The sequence below is a fragment of the Lepisosteus oculatus genome, chromosome 26 (assembly GCF_040954835.1).
Source record: "Lepisosteus oculatus isolate fLepOcu1 chromosome 26, fLepOcu1.hap2, whole genome shotgun sequence".
Classification (NCBI taxonomy): domain Eukaryota; kingdom Metazoa; phylum Chordata; class Actinopteri; order Semionotiformes; family Lepisosteidae; genus Lepisosteus; species Lepisosteus oculatus.
In genome coordinates this window covers 2,220,121-2,242,116 of record NC_090721.1, presented here as the reverse complement: position 1 = coordinate 2,242,116, position 21,996 = coordinate 2,220,121, and the positions used below count along the sequence as shown (strand labels likewise).

At 37.4% G+C, this 21,996-nt stretch overlaps 1 long non-coding RNA gene across 1 annotated transcript in view; it reads right to left on the bottom strand.

Moving 5' to 3' along the window:
- The window catches only part of LOC107079923 (uncharacterized), a 36,743-nt gene extending 17,932 nt beyond the window's left edge, over window positions 1-18,811 (bottom strand). Inside the window, exons 1-3 of the long non-coding RNA XR_001480823.2 lie at window positions 18,748-18,811; window positions 18,475-18,565; window positions 14,116-14,148 (exon numbers count right to left, since the gene is read on the bottom strand). This is a non-coding gene — a long non-coding RNA (uncharacterized lncRNA). The remainder of the gene's footprint in view (window positions 1-14,115; window positions 14,149-18,474; window positions 18,566-18,747) is intronic.
- Between the last annotated feature and the right edge of the window lie 3,185 nt (window positions 18,812-21,996).

Genomic DNA, 21,996 nt, shown 5'->3' with positions numbered 1-21,996 from the left:
TTTGCAATGTATATGACATCATACTTTAATCATTGAGCAAGTGCCTCAAAAGGTCAACCTTATTATTTTTATAGCTTATAGCAAAGTACTTTAGGAGGTGCTATATTTCAGGTGACATATTAAACTAATTTTAAAATTAAAGGCCCTATCCATCTAATGGACTTTGATTTTTTGAAAGAAGGGGAATGTCAATTATTTTTATTTCCCTAACACATTGGGTTCTGCAGGAATATAGTGACGTTCTGAGCAGAAGTTCTAGAGGGATGATGACAACCAAGCCGCTTTTGCCCCACTTTTTCTAAATCAATATCATTCCTCTCTTCTAGTCCCGAAAGCTACAGTATATATATCATAGGCAAATCCTGTTTTTGTGTTTTGTCTCATGCAACTTAATCTCCACATCTCTGCATGGGTGTCCACAGTGTGTCCTATGGCCAGAGGTCTCATCTTCATACAAGCACATTAAGCCAAATCTACCTGTACCTCTTTGTTTTGATAGTGGGCAGCATGGAGACATAGTGGTCAGCATACAGTAGCTTTGGGGCCCTGGGCTCAGTTCCAGACCTGGATTGCTTTCTGCCTGGAGGTGTATGTTTTCTCCATGTTCACGTGGGTTTCCTCCAGGTCCTTCAGTTTCCTCCCACAGTCCAAAGACATGCTGGCAGGTTAACTGGCTTCTGGGAATTTGACCCTCTGTGTGTGTGTGTCTGTGTCTGCCCTGTGATGGACTGGCATCTTGTACAAGGTGTATCCTGCCTTGTGTCCGTTGCTTGCCGAGATAGGCTTCGGCTACTCCGCAACCCGACCGCAAAATGATTCATGTTTCTTAACTGGGTGGGTAGAGAGAATACAGAAAAAGGGAATAGAAACTATGCGTAGCAGATGGCAGTGATAAAGCAGAATTGGACATCAAAGACTCCACCTTACAGAAAATGTAATAAATGGAAAATACAAAACTAAAATAATGTAGATGAGATTAAATATTTAATTAGACTACTGCTTATTACAGAGGTTGAGGAGGAACGTTCAATCCTAATCTCTCACACCTCTGCTCGCTTACATTATTAAATCTCAGACTCAGGATTTCCTGTGGTGTATTTCTCTATTCCCATCTACACCCTTGCAAAAGTGAGGGGGGTTTGTGCAGCCTATCCTCACGGCTAGACTGCCATTACCCTCAGCTGGGTGAGTCACGCCAAATATGCTCCACATACTTCTTCCTCTATTGCATTCATTAGGATCTAACCGAACTACTGAAAATATATTAATCCAAGATTATTTGAGACTGGTTCATCTCAAGAATTATTCATTTGGTCATGGTTAAATAAAAGCTTAAAGAAAACCTCTGAACTGGAAGTGTACTTTTTAAATCTTTCGAAGTGCCTGTGGTGATGCAATTAAAGCAGCTCTAGGAATACATTTTAACCCTGCCGAAATGTCACGCCAACAAACTGGGAAATATTAGTACTAGTATCAGAATATTTGAAATATTCTTTAGATGTGGCTGTCTGAGCAGGATGATCCAGTAGGTCTTCTTGCTGTCTCCAGATCAAATAGGAAAATATCTCACCTGTGTTATGAATATTTAAAGGTAAAATGCAATTAATTTCTGTAAAGAAGCTAAAGCTGAAAAGTAATTTTCTCTTTCACAGTTTGACACTGGAGAGATCATGTAAGGAAAGTGCAATTCTTCTTTGGAAATGGCATACCCTGAGGGTTGAGATGTGGCAGCACAGAAGCAAAGCAGAAGAACCAGGAATGAGGTTTATGTTGTGTTGTAGTGTGTTACAGTGATAAGATAACAAAACTCTGCTTATTACCTCCCAGCCAGTACAAAAGAGACACCTACAGTACAAGACGAAACACATTAGCACATGTCTTTTAGACAGTTTGTGAGCACCTTTAAGTGCAAGGTTTTATGGAAACTGTAGAATATTTCTGTGAAAGGATCATCTGGGAGCATTTGCTTTGGAATATAACAGATTTTTTCCAATTACTCCCTTCTCATTTGTCAGAACACAGGCAAGAGCCTTTTATAGGCTAGTATGATTAACAGAGGTTTTCAGATACTAGATTGCAATGTTCCAAGATGAGTCATTGTCCTGTACCAGCACCTCCACCAGTTTTCTAATTGAACATTCAATTGTCGGCTGGTTTACTAAATCTGACTCAGTACTAGTTGTGCACCAAAAGGATAACAGGTTATTACATATCCTGGACCTTTCATACACAGATAAATGGTAAAAACTATTATGAAGGCAATTAGAACTATTTACATGACTTTACCACCTTGTCACTTCCATCTCTAAACAATTTAGTTTATTACTGTTTTAGGCATTCAGCTTTGTAAAGAATTCAGCCCAAGGTCAGGCTTGCAGTCAGAAAACTGTTCTCACTGGTAATGAGCTTGTTGTTCTAATAAAAGGACTGTCATGATGTTATAAAACAGCTGTGTTTTCAAATTACCTTGCATTTAAATGGATTAACTACCTAAAAACTGCCTTGCGTACCGTGACCTAAGCTACAGTGGATGTGAATTCGGTATTCCTGTGGTGAAAGTCACCAGATCAATTTTAAAAAGTACAAATGACTTCTGCCTTTGTAAGCGCCTGTTAAAAGCACAGGGGTTCTCTCTTAGAGGGCAAAGTAATTCTAAGGAACACTTCCAATGAGCCAAATCATTTTTTGTGATATGAATTTGATTTGTAGCAGTGGCATTTTCAGCAGATTTCATTGCTGTACATGTTAGATCACTGCTGTACGTGTTAGAAAGAAACTGCATTTTAACTACTGCAAAGAGTGATGAATGGATTTGGAATTTGCCAGGAGATTACGGGTCTTATAAGACTGTACATCTTTATGTGTTTAAAGGCAGTGCTGTGATTTATTTCAGCCTTGGCAAACAGCAAACAAAATAACTTAATTTTGAATATCATAATAGTAGTTGCTGCACAGCATTCTAGTATTGAGTTTTATTTAATTCAAAGCAGAAACTAAGCCAAACATTCAATTTTGTGTTGCTTTTGAGATTTAAAAAAAAAACTTTTTATGGACTTCAATTAATTCTAAGCCACAAGATGTGGAGGAAAAGATCTTTATACATTTTAATGCAAATAGTATTTTGCGATTAATGCATACTTCAAAAAGAATATTATGATTACCAATATTACAATTTCTAGAAATACATTAGCAGGACTATTTAGGATTCTGTTTAACACAAAATTCTGTCTTACCAATGGGAAAATTAAGCCTATAAACAGAAAGGCTTCAAATGCAGAACTTCCAGTAAAAGTAAATATGCATATACAGTATGTTTAGTTGAGTAGCTGTAAAATCATGTGATATAGAAATATTACAAATTCATTTTCAGGGTACAGTTAGTAACTGTTTTTTTATTGGTAATGTCACAGCATGTACTGTTCCATAATCAAGGGCAACCGGCATGTAACTGGACATTGAGTATTTTTACTAAATATTTACTCTGTGAACTGGAGATTCCAGAAGCTAGTCTCCACTATTTGGACCTTAGGAGGGAAACGTAAGAACCTGGAGCAAACCCACATGTATGAACACATGTATCCAAACTCCACACAGACAGCACCCAGGTCACCGTCACCATGTCACTCTTGAATACTTTTTCCCCCAGGTAAAACTTAATGTACTGTTATTGGTTTTTTTTAAGATATACATTGCATTTTGCACATCTAATCTGAAGTCTTTGTCTCTGCTTTGTTTCTAGATGGGACCAGGGTTTTGTTGCCTCGGTATGCTCCGCAGAATGAGGAATACATTGCAGACACAGCTGTGTCTCACAGCACAGAGACATCTAATGATGCCCTGAATGCTTGCCATTTGCCAGCCGTGCCTGATGGACCCAGGGAACACATGGCTTTTACTAGGGATATTGGTCTTTTTTTCTCCCGGTTTCTCATAGCTTTGGCTCACAATAGTAACATCATTTCTGTCCTTTGTTCCTCATAAAAACTACAATGATCATGCAATTAGTGCAGAATAAAGAAAAAGGGATCTAGGGAAGAAAAGAATGAGCTTTCCTCTGGGTTTCATTAACAGGAAAAAAAAAGCTGTGCGCTGTACCCTCTATTGTAATCTTTCTTTCTGTGTGGTTCTAAATGAATGGCTTAAAGCCCAGATTCTCTCATTGACCTTTATTAATGAGTACATACTGAAGGTGAATACTTTTATAAAAAACAGCTTACAGCAGTAGCTTTGGAGGGTGAAATAATCTATTGAATAAAGAGTATATTAAGGCAATAATATTTTAAAATGTGCAATTAAACATGATGAGCAGGACCAGATGGAAACTTAGCTTTGCTGCAAGAGTCTTTGCTTAGTGAGTGGGTGGCTTCTGGACAATTTAAAGGCAGAAAGAAATGTTGTATTCTTAAATGTAGGCTTAATGATGATCATATTAAGAAAATAAAAGAAGAGGGGAAAGAGAAAAAGCTTTTTCATCTGTTGCAATTCACATTTCTTTACACAATGTTACTCAGGGAAGATATCCTGTAAGTGTACAATATGTCTGCAAAAAAGATTTTTGAAAGAAAAAAAAAACCATAGAAAGCAATGAATGTTGAAGTAAAAATAATCCTAATCATAAAAGTATTCCCCTTGGCATTGCTTAATCATAATGTTCAGTGAAAAGGAATGTAATACATTATCACACTGAGGCATCAGAATCAAATAAAAAAGAAAGCTTGGATGGTAGCAAAAGAGCTCAAATAGCTATGAGAGTAGTGGAAAATTAGCATTTTGTGTTAAGTATTGTGGTACCAAGAGCCTCCCAGATCAGATATTGGTGCGAGATTAGAAATTAATGAGAAATTAGAAAGGGAAATATAGAGAGGAATTAAAGAAAAATAAGGAAGTTAACGCAAATTTAAGGAATGTTAAAAAACATTGGGTGTTGCTACAAAATATTTCATGTAAAATGGTGTTACATGAAACTACCATATTGTGTTTAGCACATTCATATGAAAGGTGTTTCCTTTATTTTTTTTTCTCATTAAAGGGAAGTTTCTAACATGCTCAGGAAGGATGATGCTACAACAGAGATATTGCTGCTCTAGAGGCAGGTCAAAAGAAAGTAACCAGACTCACACTCAGACTAAAAAAAAAATCAACATTATACTCAAATTACACAAATTAAAGGGAACATAAACTTAAACACCTATTTCTCCTTTCAGAATCTTCAAATGTTTTCTTCCGATTCAGTGTTCTTCCACATTTCTGTGCTCTGTTAATCAGTTTTATCTGATTTGTAAATGTCAGCGGAACCCTGTCATTTCCAAAACAAAACACTCCTGAAAGGACCAAATGTACACTATCACACAGTGTGACCTTGTGTGCCCCCTGGTGGAGATGAACATGTTCTAATTATAGATGGCTACTTAAATTAATTATTTACAAATGTATAATCTACAGTACAAACATATAGTCTACCCTGGCATATATAAACTTGTGTTATTACTTGTTTAACTAATATGAAATTACACAATCTTCTTGCACAACACATGTAATTACAAGGAAATTATAGTTTAGTCAATGCACTTCTAATTTAAGTAAGTAGAGATACTTCCTTGTAACCTGAAACCTAAGAGAATTTCACATTCTTATCTGTGCTTAACCTACAAAGCTTTGCCTCTTCAAATTCTTTAAAGTGTCATCACTGTCAAGGAGAACGGGAAAGGTGAAGCAGTGGTACATATCTTGTTTGTTCAAGTCACAACTGCTCAATTGAGTGGTGACAAGTTGATTTATCTTTATTTTCTCTTTTGAATTTGTGTTTTTGTTTTGTTTTAGCTGAGAAGCTATCATTTGATTTGTAGAGGGTTTTTTTCCCTTTGAAATGAAAACATCTGTTAGTTATACCCAGGGAATAGGAGGGTAGAGATAACAAAAAGTTTATTCAAAACAAATTTTTTTCTTTCTTTTTTTTTTACAAGAGAAAAAAAAATTCTCATTTGCATTGTTATAAAGCCTGCATCTCACAAATTTAAAGGCTGGTTTATGAAAATTCTGTTTTCATATAATACTTATGTTCAGTGTGCTTGAAACTGATTTTCTTATGCCGAATTAATTAGCATTTGCTTTATACTGTAGGTTCATCCTCTAATAATAATATTAAAAAATGAGCTTATTTATTGTTGTATGTGTTGTCTCAGTGATTTATGGAATCACCCTTGAAACCAAAAGTCCATTTACAAACAGTCAACTTTGTCACCTTTTGTGACCATAGCATACAAAATAATAAAGTTTACTTATTACACCTACATAATGTGTGTTATAAATTGTGAGAGCATATTTTGCATAACTGAAGCTTCATTTCCCTCCCTGATTTACAAGCTTGTCTTCCCAGGCTTTCAAGAAATTTAAATGCAAGAACATATTCAAGGTAAAAAAAATGCACAAACCATATTTCTTTGTTTTATACATAAAGAAGCAAAATCATTTTCTGTTAGCAATACAATCCCTTCTCTTCATATAACATTCCTTGACAAGAAGTGAATGTAATTTGCACTTTCAAATGGTGATGTCTCTGACTAAGGTAGAAATTATTGGAGGTATGAATGTTGTCTAGCGTTAAGTTCAGCAAACCTTAAAATAGGCCGCTATTTAAATTATTTATTCCCACATTAAATTCAGGGGAAAAAAAGCTGTTTGAATAGAGAGCAAATTAATTTCTGTAATTTCTGCAGCTTTGTTTTGTTGTGCATTGTTGCCCCACAGCTCAATGCTTTTTCCCCAGTTCCTCTCCCATACTTTCTCACAAATGGTAATTAATGCAGATAATAATAAATATATACATTACATTTTTTATATATATATTTATATAAGCAGACACAGATGCCAAAGAGAGTGACTGTGGAGGAGTTTGTGTGAAAATGTGCACTTTCAAAGACCAGTCAAGAGATTCGTGGTAAAGCACACCGCTAAGATTGACAACAACGAGGGAATGGGAGGAGCCTCTGGTCAAAGTCGACGCCCCGTCTGAGGGGGCGGAGGCACTGGTGTGAGGTTAGCGAAAACTGAAAGAAAAAAAACGGAGACAAAAAGGAAAAAGAGCAATGTGCTGCTGTGCACTGCGGCATCCAGGCTGGTCTTACTGTACTGTACCCTATCTAACAGGGTCCAGCCTGGGTAAATGAACTGGACTTACCCTATTTAATGGAGTCCCGTCTGGAAGAAAGGGTGTGCAAGGCCATAACAAAAATAAAAACTCAACCTGTCCCAGTATAGATACGTGGTGGGACAGTCAAAAAGAAAAAAAAAGAAAACAAAATAAAATCACTGCTCACAACCACCTCCGGGACTGCTCCTGGAAGGTTCTCCCCTTGCGGGGGTCTGCTCATCCCTCCGGGGAGGTGCTCAGTGTGTCTTAAAGGGTCCACAAAGCTGCTGCTCATCCTTAATCAGGTTGTTAAGGCAACGCATCGCCCATAATCCAGGCCTCCACCTCCAACACTGAACACGCCCCCGCGTAATGCCACAATCACTAAATGGATTCGACATGAATGTTTAAAACAGATAAGCTATCATTATTTACAACAATTTGCTGTCTTTAAACATTGTTGTGACGTTACATTATACATTGAGACTTGCTGATGAGAGGCAGATAAAACTGCACCATTTCCATTTTCCCCTCAGTTCTTTATACACTGTGTGGCACACCCAGGGCTGGTGTGCCTGAACAAGATTTTTAAAATAAGCGTGACCCATTAAAACAGACACAATTGCCCCAATAAGGTACAAAAGTTTGTAGTGCAAAAAATCAACAACCAGGCATGGCCACAAACAAAAATCCTAAGGTCTCTCTGTCAGGTACCAGGCAGTTAATCTGCTTACCAGCTTTCATACAGTGGGCGGTGCGGTGGTTCTGTGGCTAAGGATCTGTGCCTGTGGCTTGAAGGTTGTTAGTTTGTATCCCATGGCCGGCAGAGGAATCCTACTCTTAACCCCAACTGCTCTAGTGGTGTCGTATAAATGGCTGACCCTGTGCTCTGACCCCAAGCTTCTCTCCCTCTGTTTGTCTCATGGAGAGCAAGTTGGGGTATGTGAAAAGGCAAATTCCTAATACAAGAAAGTGTACAGCATATGGCCAATAAAGTGATCTTACCTCTACGAAGTGTCTCTCTTGAAACCAAAGTCTCTGAAATTCTTTATAAACTCTTTGGAAAAACTCACAGATCCTACAGTCCCGCAACCAGTCATTTTCCTTCTCCCTTCCCCCTCTGGTGAAATCATGAGGCAGAGGATCTGCTCTTTTCCTGCAGACAGCAGATATTGACTGATAGTGACAGCAGGAGACAGGACATTGCCAACAGCTTCCTGGGGAAATGCAGCTTTGACAAGAGCTTTGTCTTGTCTGAATATGCTGTCTCATACAACAGGTTGAATATAATTTGTTATTTATTTGTTTGTTCAAAACTTTTCAAAAAGGGATTCTACAGATCCAGATTCAATAATATTTCATTTTCAAGGAGTTATCCCATAACAAAGTGGTTAAGCCAAAACATATTACTGTATACTTAAATACAGTATAATCAATTTTCCTTCGGGATCAATAAAGTCTTATATAATACACTTAAATACTTCATAATCATTCACAAAGTACTGTATCTGATTCTTGGATGTTGCTGTTGTGAACTTTCATTGAGAGGCAAAAATAAAGAAATTATTTTCTTTACCTGATATTAATAATTCAGATAACTCACTATTTTACTTACTGTATATGTGAGTATCTGCAGTGAAGAACCTGCTTGTGTTTTAGGACAAGTTTCATACTTTGATTTACACACCTTACATTAACCCTCCTTTGCAGACCTGTCAATAAAGAGGCATTTTCCTTTTCATGTTTTGAGACTTTTAAGATTTGCTTTATACTGTATTTGCCTCAAAAGTTGAATTGCTGGGCAGTACAAGTAAAATGAATTGCATGAGGCAACATTTAACACCAAATCACAAACTCCCAGAAGAAATCGGTAATTGTGCTCTCCCACTTGGGGGATCCTAGCAATAGTATGATTGGACTTTTAATTTTATTTCCCTCTTGTTTGCAAGGGGTTTGTCAAGCCAAGCAATTTTTGCACAGTATTGTTATAAACTGTAGTGTGCATTGGTGCTAACCCCATAGCTCACCTGGTCCAAGCCAGTCTTAACTGTAATACATTTTTCAATCTGCATTGTTTGTAATGGAACCTGAACTTTCTTTTAGTAAAAATGCTCCATTAATTCAAGGTACACTATTTTTCACCAAAATGTTAGAATTCTTAATAGTCCACCACTGACATTTATTGTTAATTATTGTACTTCTGGTTTTCTGACAGCAGCTAGATAGAATTACAGTGTGTGTATATAATGTAAGTCTCCTAAAGGATATAGACAGTTCTGAGAATTATTTTTTTTCTGGCATTTTGCTAATGGCACCCTTGAAAACCTGTTTTGTATCCTTCTGTCATTGTGGGAAAAGTTTTGTTTGTGTTTTGTACCTTTATACATTTTCAGGATAGTTTCCCTCTGAAGATCTCTCAGATTCTAAGACTGACAGATTGTATCTATTTTCCACTTTTTTATGGCAAACATTTCTCTGCAGCAGGATGAGACACCTGGGATCATCGTTCTTGAGCTTTTTTTTAGTGAAATTAAACCCACCCATTTCTAGGAAATTGACATCATACACTAATAATACACTAATACACTAACACTAATAAGATTCAAGTCAGAATCTGGTATTTGTTAAGTAAACTGTTTGCACATACTGTATCTTCTGGAAGTACGTGATGAATTGTGAGCTGCTGCATAGTATGACTTCCTCCTTCAATTTTAATTTATTTCGTTTGTTGTTGTTCTGTAGCCTTCACACTACAAACCTACAATCTATCAAAACTCCCTTTCATTTTCAACAACTATTATAAACATTCCAGGTGCTGTTAAACCTACTCTGTATCCACACAGTATTAAATTGAACCCTCCTTTTTCTGCTTTTCAGACACTCGTGGTGACATTATGTGCATCTTCATAGGATACTGTGCCAAACTGCTGCAATTTTGATTTGCAATAAACCTGAATTGAATTTACCCAAGCCTCTTGTTTTAAGAGCAGGCAAATAAATCAGAGTTTCAGAGTTGCAGAATACACACTCTGTAAAAGATGTGTGTTTTCATCTATAGGGTGTTATGTTCTGGACAGAAAGGAAGGAATAGTGCAAGATAACTGTGTAGACTAAAACACAGTTGATTCTAAGCTCAAAATGATATCTGGTTCCTAATATATTGCAAAGACACAGAAAAATGTCCCTTCATAGTTTAAGCACAGTTATTAAATTACTGTGACTGTGATTGTTCAGGATATTGTGTGGAATTGCCCAGACACTGTTGAGAATGGGCATTGCCTTGAGTTTAAGAAGTAATTTGTTTTTTCACCGATGCACTTCATTGCCCTCTGTATCTGGTGCCTGTCCGTTTAGAGATTGTGGAATGAGGAAGTTTTTCAGTTAGTATCGATGATCGCTGGCTGGTATCTACAATCTCTAAATCTCTAAACTAAATAGACATCCAGTATGGTTAAATCTACCAGTACTGATACAGTCACCTTCCACCTGGAAGACTGTAAAGATTCCCAGTATCAAGACCAATGTTTTTAGCCTGTTAATGTCTGCTCAGTCTATAGCTGGGTTCAATTGTATTTCAATTGTATTATAATAAAACAGTTCTCATATGGGGATATTAATTGAATGAGTGGGACAGATCCACACATTTGCATGTGTATTGTAATGCATTGTTCCTTGTTTCTTGCTGTAATATTCAATGGTTGTCTGCAACCAACAGCAGTGTTACAAATTCTTATGCACTCAATGTCACATGGTACATACAGTAAGTGATCTATATCTGGATTAGTAAGAGTAATCTGTTCTCTGACAGACATGAAGGCCCTGCTCTGGACTCCTGGAGAGGAGATATATAAGTCGTTTGCTGACTTATACGTCAGGACACCAGTCTCTCTTTCAAACTGGTAAGGGGATTGGAGGGGAGACAGGCACCAATGTCACTCCACTCATGAACAAAGAACTCAAGGGTTAGAACATACTGTATAGAGACACCTCTCAAAGTGGGCATGCATGTCTCTGGAAGGTGGGAGGACACTGAAGGAAACAAATAGCTCTGGCACTGGAACTGGCAGACACTGAATGTCAGAATGGGATCACTGGGATCAAAAGCTGTGAAGCCACAGTGCTAACCACCATGCTGCTTCCCCTAAAAATGAAATAAACTTTACTAAACTGGTGGTTATAAAAGGTATCAAAGACGTAATGGGGGTTCTAAACACTGAACAAGATAAATGTTTCCTTAAACTGTCAGGTGTCTTATTTCAATTTAAAAGACGTTGTTAACACATACTGTTAAATAGCATTTTTCAGAACAAGAAAGTTTTGTTTAGAATACTTAGTACAAACATGGCTCCAGGGACTGATATTGTAATAATATTGTTTATGAATTTGTGACCTGGTAATACTGAAGTTGGGAACCAAAAAATTAACAGTACTAGTTTTCAGAATTTGGACAGAAGAAAAATGTTTTGACTAGGTTCATCAAGTCCCAAATTTCCCACATTCTGGACCTCATCATCCAGAATCCCAGCAATTTTTCTATGATTCTTTAAAATGTCAACAGCCTAAGATTGAAGAAGAGACATTTGGCCCAGTTAAACTTTAATTGGGTCAGTCTGACACATCTCCCAGGTGAAGAGATGTTTAGAAATTGAGATAAAGAAAACCTGCAGAATTCAATATCTGTACCTGCTGTACAGAAGCTGAACTTTTCTTTTCAAGTCCTACACAAGAGCTGCTGGTTTTAGTACTTGTAGCCAGTGAGATTTAGACTTTATTGTTCGGATCTTACAGTTACAAAATAATTGCACATATCAGAGGTGAAAAACATACATACAGCCAAAACATTTATTATTTTTTGCCCACTGCTTCTTGGAGAAAGAATATCAAACTTCAAGCATTATTTTTTTCCGAGAGGGAGGACAGCTATAGAAACCAGGAAATATAACACTACAATTTTCAAACCCCATTACATCTTTTCTTTCAGTTGAGGGGCAGATAATATACCATATATAATATTACAGAGTGTAAGTACTATTATTTCAAAAACATCTCTCTTAAAAGAATATAAAGTACGTCTGAGATGAGCACCAACATAAATAAAGTAAGTGAACACCAGTCTGGAACACTTTCACATATTCCAGTCAATTGTGCATTCTTTTAAAAGATTTTGTGCCTTACTGTTCCAGTTATGAACCTGTACTAAGCTGTTGCAGTGGGCTTTAATATTTCAGTTAAAACGAAGGATCAATTAAAAGTCAGTAATAGAAATACGAAGCTTTGCTATCACAGGATACAATTTTGAAGGCCAAAAGGACCTTTTGAAAATCATTTTCTGCCATTAAAGTCAAGCTAGAAGCAGGTTTATATTAGATTTTGTGCACTCTGTTTTGAAATGGTTCAATATAGCCTTTAATGAAAAAGGTTCATTATAACTGTGGAGCCCCACTGACTTATGATCCCATCTCCATATAAGGACTTGAAAACAGTCCTGAAATACAGAAAACAATACTGAGACAATATGGTATGGCTGAGTCTTTGCACTTGTCTTACCGTCTCCCCTGTTGTGAACTCAACACAAAGGATTGTCATGCCATGATACCTCTCTAACAGTAGTGCCACAGAAATGTCAGCTGGCTTCTTCAGTTCCGATAACACAATCGAGGCAGCATTTACTGTACGTCTTCACTCTATGGATCAACGCTGAACACTTTATACTTAAAGTTTTTACATTACTTTATGTACTCATGTATGTACTTTTCTGTACATTCCTAACACTGCTGTAATTCAGCAATGTTTGGGCACCACTCACAGCACACTATAACAAAACTGCAGATCCGTTTTAGAGGGATCTGTATTCAAACTCAGAGTAATTAATGGGGAGGGGGAGCAGACAGATTGCACTGTTTGATCCAGATGTCAGAGTGAGACTGAATTTGATTGTTTAATCTGGTCTCCAAACTCAAGAAACACAAGAGTAATCTCTTATTATTAATGGTAGTTGCTTACAAAAACAGTCTACTAAATGGCATGTGCACAACATCTACTGTACTGTAGTAGCACCACCTGGCTAGGGGCTGATGCAGGCAAAGATGACAAATGCATGATGGTGGATAAGATTAGAAACAGAGAACCTCTCTGAACAGAGAAACGCTCTCACTATGTTGACATGAGGGATACTTTGTCTGGAGTCCTGTTCTAGTCAGCACTTAATGGGGGTCAAAATGAGCAGTGGTTAGGGCTTGAGACTCTTTATTGGAAATTTGTGATTTTGACTTTCCACAGCAGTTGTTGTACTTCAATTGCTCCTGTCCTCATGGCTGTGGAAGTACCAGCACTGGTGAGATGAAGTAGCATCCCCACTGAGGAGAGACTCATGCACTTTCAGTCCACTTAATGCTACAAGAAACAGTACAGTAAAAACTCCAGCATAATGAACCTCTAGGCTCAAGAATGGATTTCTTCTTACTGCTTCAGATTCATTACCAAGTACTGAAAGGAACAGATTCTCTGGGTTTTCATTAGCTATACCTATAATCCAAGAATACTAGATGTTGGTGTGTGATCTATACTGTATACTTCACATATTTTCATCTCCTCTCTAAAAATATACTGTCTCCCAGGCTCGGGTGCAGTTATATTTCTCATCAGCCACACCAGCAGTCAGCAGGGATGCAATCACAAACCTCTTTAAAAATCCTATCTAGGCCATAAGGTGAAATAGATGAACAGCTGAACTTCCGTAAGCCATGTATTTTGAAGTATGTTTATGAAACGTGCCTCCAATGCCATCCCTCACAAGATATAGCATTTATACTGCTGTTCACAGAGGGGCTGATATGGTTTTGCGTACACTGCCATCTTATCTTGCCCAGTTAAAGCAAATGAAAGGTTGGGCATCTGCATTACTGTATATAAAAAGATACCAAGCAGAAAGATGGAAAATAGTGGAAAAATAATATTCTCAGGGTGTCTGTCTCAAGGTACTGTACCTTGTACGCATCCATAGGGCATCTTAAGGGCACCTACAAGGAAAGGATTATATATTAGAATATTTTTATTTTAGTTTCAAAGTAAAAAGTAAAGTTCCTGTCAAACCTTACAGAATATCCATTTAACATGCCCATATTTAATATTAAATCTAAATACACCTTTAAATTTAAGTTTGCAGTTTCATTTAAATAATCTTCTATGGACCCATCTATGGTTATTTGTCTGTTGAAACTATGTTTCAGGGAACAAGTTTGAATTGTATGCAGTCAGAAATATTCTATACCAAGCTTTCTTTAGTTCATGCTTCTGGCCATCTAAATGAAAACTTGAATGGGATGAAGTAGGATAATAATCTAAAGGTGACTAGATTGGAGTTACTAGGGGAACTGTATTAGAGTTGCACAAATTAGTAAAACATACATTAAAGACAGGATTTTCAGAGGTTTTCCACTTGTTAAGAGAGAAGATATGTGGAGGATATAGCGGTATATCTGAGTTACAGAGCATGTATCAAGAGAATTTATAGAATGCAAATGTAATTGTTTATTCCTTTAGGGTGTCACTTAATTACATTATCTGAGGCAAAAACACAGACTGTTCCTTTTTTCCATTGAGGTGGGCTGATTGTTCATGCAAGAAATTAAACCACTGGGGTCTTGTTTTCACTTTTCAGAGTGTAGGCAGGGATAAAGTACCGTTTTTTTTGCTTTTAAAATGGCAAAAAAAAAATAACAGCTGACTTTATTGCAGGTTTTCTAGAAGTCCTTCAGACACAGTGATTTTTTTACCCAAAGTTCAAACCCATTAAAAACATTCACACTCAGCTTTTCCCAACAGTCATGGTAAGTGTTACTCTTCTATAATATTTAATCATTGAATTTGTTTGGACTTTTTTTTTTATAAATGAATGAGAATGAATCGATAAAGGTGGTAGGCTATGGGGAGACATTGCTTTTGTACCCTTGTGTAAAGTACTTCAGTCAAATTGCTCCTATAAAATACATACTGTTGCTGTACAAGTGAGCATGATTGTAAGTTTGTAATACTTTTTAATATTTCAGCAAGGTGTTTTTAATATGGATACAAACCTTCAGAAACCCCCATTTTTAAAACCAACTCGTGTTCTTTTGTCGATATTAGTGTGAATAATATTATTGGCCTATCTTGTGTTCTGGCTGACAACACTTTCAGATATAGTGTAAATGTGTTGCAAATGTATTGTTCACAAGTCACTAGAGGCAATTATATTTTTCAGAGGTCACTAAAGGCATATTTACTACAGTAGCTCACTGAAAGTTACATAATTCTATTTTGTAGCTAAATATCTTACAAATCATAGTAATAACTATTAATATAAATATACTCCACTGAAAGATTATTAGATGCTTTATTGCAAAAAAAAGTTATTGAAGTTTTCAGAATTGACCTACAACTTGAGGGACTGATGAAATATTTACTGTAGGTACTTTATTGTTAAATATTAAATAAATATGTATTTTTCTGACTATGCAGTATGTGTGTTTATGTATGCAGAAATACTTTTAATCATGCAGTGTGCTCTATAATATCAGATGAAATAACAAACTATTTCAATTGGAAATGTTCCTTTTTCCTTATGAAATTTTGCTACAGCCAAAAGGGTTTTTCAATTGTCTATTATATTAGCACAAAGCTGCAAAATAACCCTTACTACAAAGACAGGAGAAATTGAGTGGTGTTTTCCATGCATTTATGGATAATTACAAATGTAAAATGAGTTTATCTGCAGTCTCTGAAGCCTGTAAACTAAAATTGTTTTATTTTCATTACAAAGCACACTCAGATTAAAAGTTCTCCTTGAGGGTCCCTCAGAGACTGCAGTACAATTTAAATGAACTGCAAAATAGAAAACATTGTATGTGTTCATCCAATAAGGCTGCTTGGCTCTTCTGTTGGCTTCTCACTGAGTCAGCATGGTCTTCTTTTCTTTTAATGAACCACTTTTTTACTTTATTGAATTGAAGATGAATAGCATAATCAGAAAACAGAAGAAATCTCGCAGGCCATGCAAAAACAGCTAAGAGGTGGCAAATGAAAGGCAAACAAAACTTATTCTAAATGTTCACTTCCTTGTCATTCAAAAAGGTGATGTTCAAAGATTGAGATTTATGTAAGAGTATTTCTCTTGCAGAATAGTTTGTTTTGAGTTCAGATTTCACTCCATCAAACACCGGTTTCATCTTTCTTTATCTTTGTGTTTCTATGTATCCCTATGTTTGAGATGTTCTGTATAGTTTGGATCCCAATTCAGTCAGTGTCCCAGCATCCTCCTCTTTCTTGTGTAAGGACATTAATGAAAAAGACACCCATCCAACAAGATTTTCCCTGTTTAGGATTCATAGTGAATCCACTGTAGGTGTTTCAGGAGTTTGGTAAAATTATAATTTAACAACCAGGCAACAAAAATAAAGGATACTTTAAACTTTCAGGTTATCTCATCTGACTGATCAGTTGACAGTACTGGCTGAAAACCATCAATGTCTCAATACCCTTAACTTAGAAGAAATTAACCAGGGAGTCAGCTGAAAAGGTGAAGCTGGAGTGGAGGGAGGGGTGCTGGAAAGGTGTGTTTATACTGTATGTAGGGGTGCAAAAGTGGAATATTAGAATTTGATGTCCTCCTTGGACTTCTGTTAAGTAACAACATTATGTGGGTTAGAAATTAAAGAAACTGAATGGGGTGTGGAGAAGATTGATTCAAACCATGAAAATAATTTCCTTTTTTTCTGTTGCTGAGAGTTATTAACAATTAACAGGTGTGTTGTAATGAGCTGTTTAATTGCAATTCTCACCAGGCAAAGTACATCTGCTTCAGTACTTCCAAGCTTCAACTAAAAAGTTCCAGCAGAATAATCTTAGGAGTTAAGGATGAGTAGCAATGACAGGGGAGCCAAAATGTAGCGACTGGCCTAATTGCAGTAGGCTCCTTTTGCGTTGTAAGGCTCGGGGGGCTCACTTGACAAGTCAAGAGAAACTTCCTAATAGCCAGGTAGAGCACTGCTCCGTATCAACTGCTTCCTGAATGGCAAGTTATAGTAAATGCCAGGGTTTCAATCGCAGCTGCCAGAAAGCAACATTTCACAGCCGGCTTTAGTGAAAAGATTAACTATGAAATAACCTTGGCTAGAACACAGACACACTACTTTGTTGAGGTGCTTTTGAAATTGAAATCTAGACAGAGTTAAATTCTGCAGAGCGAGATGAACCAGTGTTTTGGTGTAGCAATATTTCCCACTTCTGAGCCTGCAAGTGACCACAGTTGAATGTCGGCAGGGGCAGAGCAGAGCTGAACTCGTCAATCAAGCTCTAAAAGTACCTACAGGAGAGTTACTGCTAAGTGGAGACACTAGCTTTTACTGCTGCTCCTAGTGGACAGCTCAGGCAGTTGTGCTTCACAGCTTGGAGAAAGCCTGTTGCAGTCAGATAGGGATGAAAATTTGAATGTTCAAATCCACAACGTTTGTGACACAGAGCTAATCCTGCACTGGTAGTAAGTGTTTTTACAAGTTGAGGAATACTTAAAACAAAGTAATTGACCTTAGGATAAGGCCTGGTCTATTTTAATATCCTTTACCCATATATTAAAATATAGTAATGTCTGGGTAAAACAGGTACAGAAAACCTTTTTCGAAACCTAGTCTTTCTGAAACTATTTCCACCTCTCTCTCCTGTGGTTTTCATAACAGAGCATCTGCCCTCTGTCTCCAGACATCTAATAATGATCAACTCTGGAAGGCTTAGCTTCAAGGTTTTTAAGCTGTGAAACCGTCACTCGAAATATGATAACTCCAGTTGGTTAGGTGACTGAACGGGGCCATTCCCCACTGCTTTGCTTTCTACATGTTGTCTAAACCTGTTTTCCTCTTGCACAGAGTTCTAAATTACTTATCAGGGCACGCTCATCTGTTATGCCTGGGAATTGCAGTGCTTCATATTTGACAGCAGCGATACTAAACTGGCTGAGTTGTGCTGACTCTAGGTGAAGATAAGTTCGCTGGGATATCCTCAGAAACTCACACTAATGTTGGGTATCAAAAGCTATCCAGCCAAACTTTCTGATTGTGTTTGGTTGATAATAGCTGCTCTTACTTACATAAATTAGGCCATGAAGCTTGTCTACCAGAATTGGTCCACAGAAAAATTAAAAACCAAGCAGTGAGCTGGATATTAGTAGAATTGAATGGCCAAGGTGTACCTGTATGCCATTAATCTGTCAATCAAAAAACTTTCCTTGGTGTATACCATAAATACATTTAAATCTCAAATACAAAATAATTTGACAAAGGAGAATATCTTTGTTTTTTATGTCTTTACAGTACCTTCCTGCCAGACTTCTTGCTGCTGTGTAAAAGGTCACATGGAGCCCACTGGGTTATTTCAGGTCTTGGCAGATAAATGCTCAGTGGAGTGCTACCATAAAAGGGACGAAGAACATTCCAAAAGGAAACATAAGTGTTGATTTTCAAAGCTACAACTGCTTCCTAGAAAATTGCACAACTCTAAGATCATATGCGAGCGATCAATCGAATCAGCAATTCAAACAATGTAAAGCGCATTTTGTGGTTTGTCTTCGGTTCCAGTTTGTTACCAACCTGTTGTGCACTGAAAGCCATCTGTTCCCTCTGTATATCGCCGTTCACTTCACTCCTTCCAACCTCTTTGGTTCAATGTTGCACGGTTACCATGGTAACCTCCAGCAGGAGTTCTCTCTACAGGAAACTCTCATAAACCAGAACAGGATTGCGAGTGAAAGGTAAATAAACAGATAGCACAAGATTTATAGAAAAATGGGTAACAGATGCTTGAATATTACACACAGCTTGGACATAATTCATTTTTTCAGGTTTCCGGAGCCTCTACTCCATTAACTTCCCAAATGCCTTTGGAACTCAGGAAAACTGCATTTTGTTTCTAGGAAAACCAGACAGATTTTTTTTTCTTTCCTCTCAAGAAACTGGAGGGAAGCAATGAAAATTGTTTTCAATATTCTGTTTGGCTTACTAGAATTTATTAATCGGAAGGTCTCCAACCATTCTTGGAGATGGCACCAATAAGATGTTTTTATGGATATGGTCAGAGATTACAGAAGGTCACTCAAGCCATTGCACTCATCTTGGTTTTATTGCCCTATTTTTCCATAGCCAGTACTAGCTGTACTGGGAACAAACGTAAAGCATGAAATTCGCTTTTCAATTCAGATCTAACTTGGATGCTTTGGTTAGTTTGAGAGAGTTGAGTCCAGGATCCCCTGAGAAAATTTGTATTTTTCATGGAAACAACATGCAAACTATACACAGACATGGACTCGGGTCCAGATTCAAACCCAAGACCCTGGTGTAGCAGCAGTGCTAACTGCAACTGTGAAGCATACTTCTGGACCCTATGCAGGCAGTATAATCCAGAAGTAAGTGGAAAAGGACGACGGGGAGGAGACGACAAGGATCAGGAGGGGTTGACAGACAGGGGGGCGTGACGATGGTGAGCTGGTGCTCAGGGGGCGTACAAGTCCAAGGAGTCCAGTGGGGAAATCCGGGGCGAAGTCCAAAAGTCCAAATCCGGGCGATCCAACCGTACCAGAATGGGATACGGTACAGGGACAGGGAATAAAAACGGGGTGCTCTGAGCCCCGGACTCAGCAGGGTCAGGACGCCTATAGGAGGCCTGTGGCCTCAAGCCGCGGAAGAAGGCGACTTGATGGTAGGCGGGCCTCCGGGCGACCGCCTTCCGATGCAGAGCCAAGAGTAAGAAGAGCGCCCATCCTAAATAAGGAGGGGCAGGATTGGGGGCAGGTGCACATTATTAGCAAAACAAGAAAGAGCCGGAGCACCCTTAAGAGAAGGGATTATGATCGTGACACTAACCACCATGCCTCCACGGTGCACAACTTTATCAGGTTGTTCCAGACACTCACTTCTCTTTCTGTAAAAAAGTGTCTCCTGTTCTCAGTTCTAAATGCACTTCATTGCTACCTCTGTATTTGTCCTGTATTTTGTTTTTGTTTCTCTGCTAAGTATAAAATAATCCATCTTTTAGGATTGTGGAGGCTGTTCTTAATCTCCTCTGGTTAAGACTGCAGACAATCGCAGTGAAATTCTCAAGAGGATTGAAAGCATTAAGAAGAAAGAGTGAGATTTATTCTACTAAATTAAGACTGACTTGTGTTGATTATTGCTACAGTGAATGATGAAACTTTATATTCTCAAACTGGTGTTTATGTATGTAAAGTCACTAATTTATTTTTTAACTATGTAAGAGAAGAACCCCTCAATAGAGGATTTTGTGATATTGCCAATAAAAGAAAGAGATGTTGCTTGTTTTCAATAAACATTACAAGAGTGTTTCTTGTGATACTGTAGCTCTCCAATTCGTTTTTTTTTTTTAAATCAAGTGGGAACTTCTGTTAGGTGACTCTACTTCATCACAAGCTTACTTAAATAATGCTGATAAATCTGAGAACTGACTACTATTTGGTTCTGGCTGTCACAATAAAACCACAAAACATAAATCCACTCAAAGATTGTGGACATTGTTGACATTTTCACAGATTACAGCCTGTAAACTTATTGACAGACACATTTGAATCTATTTATCTGGGAACTAAAAATAAAGGAGCCAAATCCAATTTTGTTTTTTTTGGTAGTTGGCAATGTTACTGAAATGTGTTGGCCAAGTAGCAACAATGCTGTCAGAATTATAAATACTCTAATACTGGCAGTTAATGTTTGAGTTTGAGTTATTTTGATAATGGAGATGTTCAATTGAGCTATTCAGAACTCTCAAAAGGAATGACAAATCAGCCCAAAAGCTATGCATCAAACACAACAGATATCTCCATGTGATTAGCATTGGGAATACCACTCATACTGTTTTTGCCAAAATGACTAATAAATATAGCACATAGAAATGTAAGCAACTGAAAATTGCTCTTAACACTTAAAATATATGTCAGGACTAGGAAGACTGAGAGAAGCTGATCTGTTTAATAACATAATGAGTGACATTATGTTGTGATTCTGTGATTACTTCAGTTAGCTGCAATGAATAACATCTCAACTATACTGCTTGTTGTGAGCTCTCACAGTGCCATTTCACACAAATAACACCCATGACGTTGCTAAGGGGGGTCCAAAAATTATTAGAACAACTTATTTTATAAGTCATTTTTACCCATTTGCTTATGACATACTTAAGCTATCCCACTGAGTACTGACAAGTTCCCATTCGTTTTAATCCAGCAGTGGTTATTATTTGAATCCAGTCTCATGAATAATTTGGAGGTGCATATCTAATTTTTGGTTAAAGAATTAGAGCATTTCGTCACTGAAAACTTGTGTGGTCACTTGGCCAAACATAAATTCCAATATACGGTATAAACCATTTCAATTAGTCTCTCAGAGCACAGATGCGGTGCGTCACTAACACCACCCCTGTATTCAATCCAACAGAGGATCCTATGCAGCAATCTAACATCAATAATTATGACATGCTAACATTAATAAAAAAGAAGAAAAGGTCAACTTCTGTTCCTCCAAAAGCAAACTTTGTGTTTATAGTTTCACATAACACAAAATGCGATTGAATGTTCCTTGGATTAGCAGCTATTTGTATCACAAACAACCTGTCAGTTTGTTGCATGGCACAATATATCCATGGTATAATATAATAAGCAGACATCTGCCACACTTTTATGTTGCCTTCAATAGACACATTCTCTATAAGGCCAGATTTTCCGGTTCAGCCCAGTTATGGCTGTAGTTTTATCTTGCTGCTGGAACTTGTTTTTCTCTACTGATGATTTTAGATCGGATGCAAGCTGTGTGAATTTTTTTCAGAGATCTGTT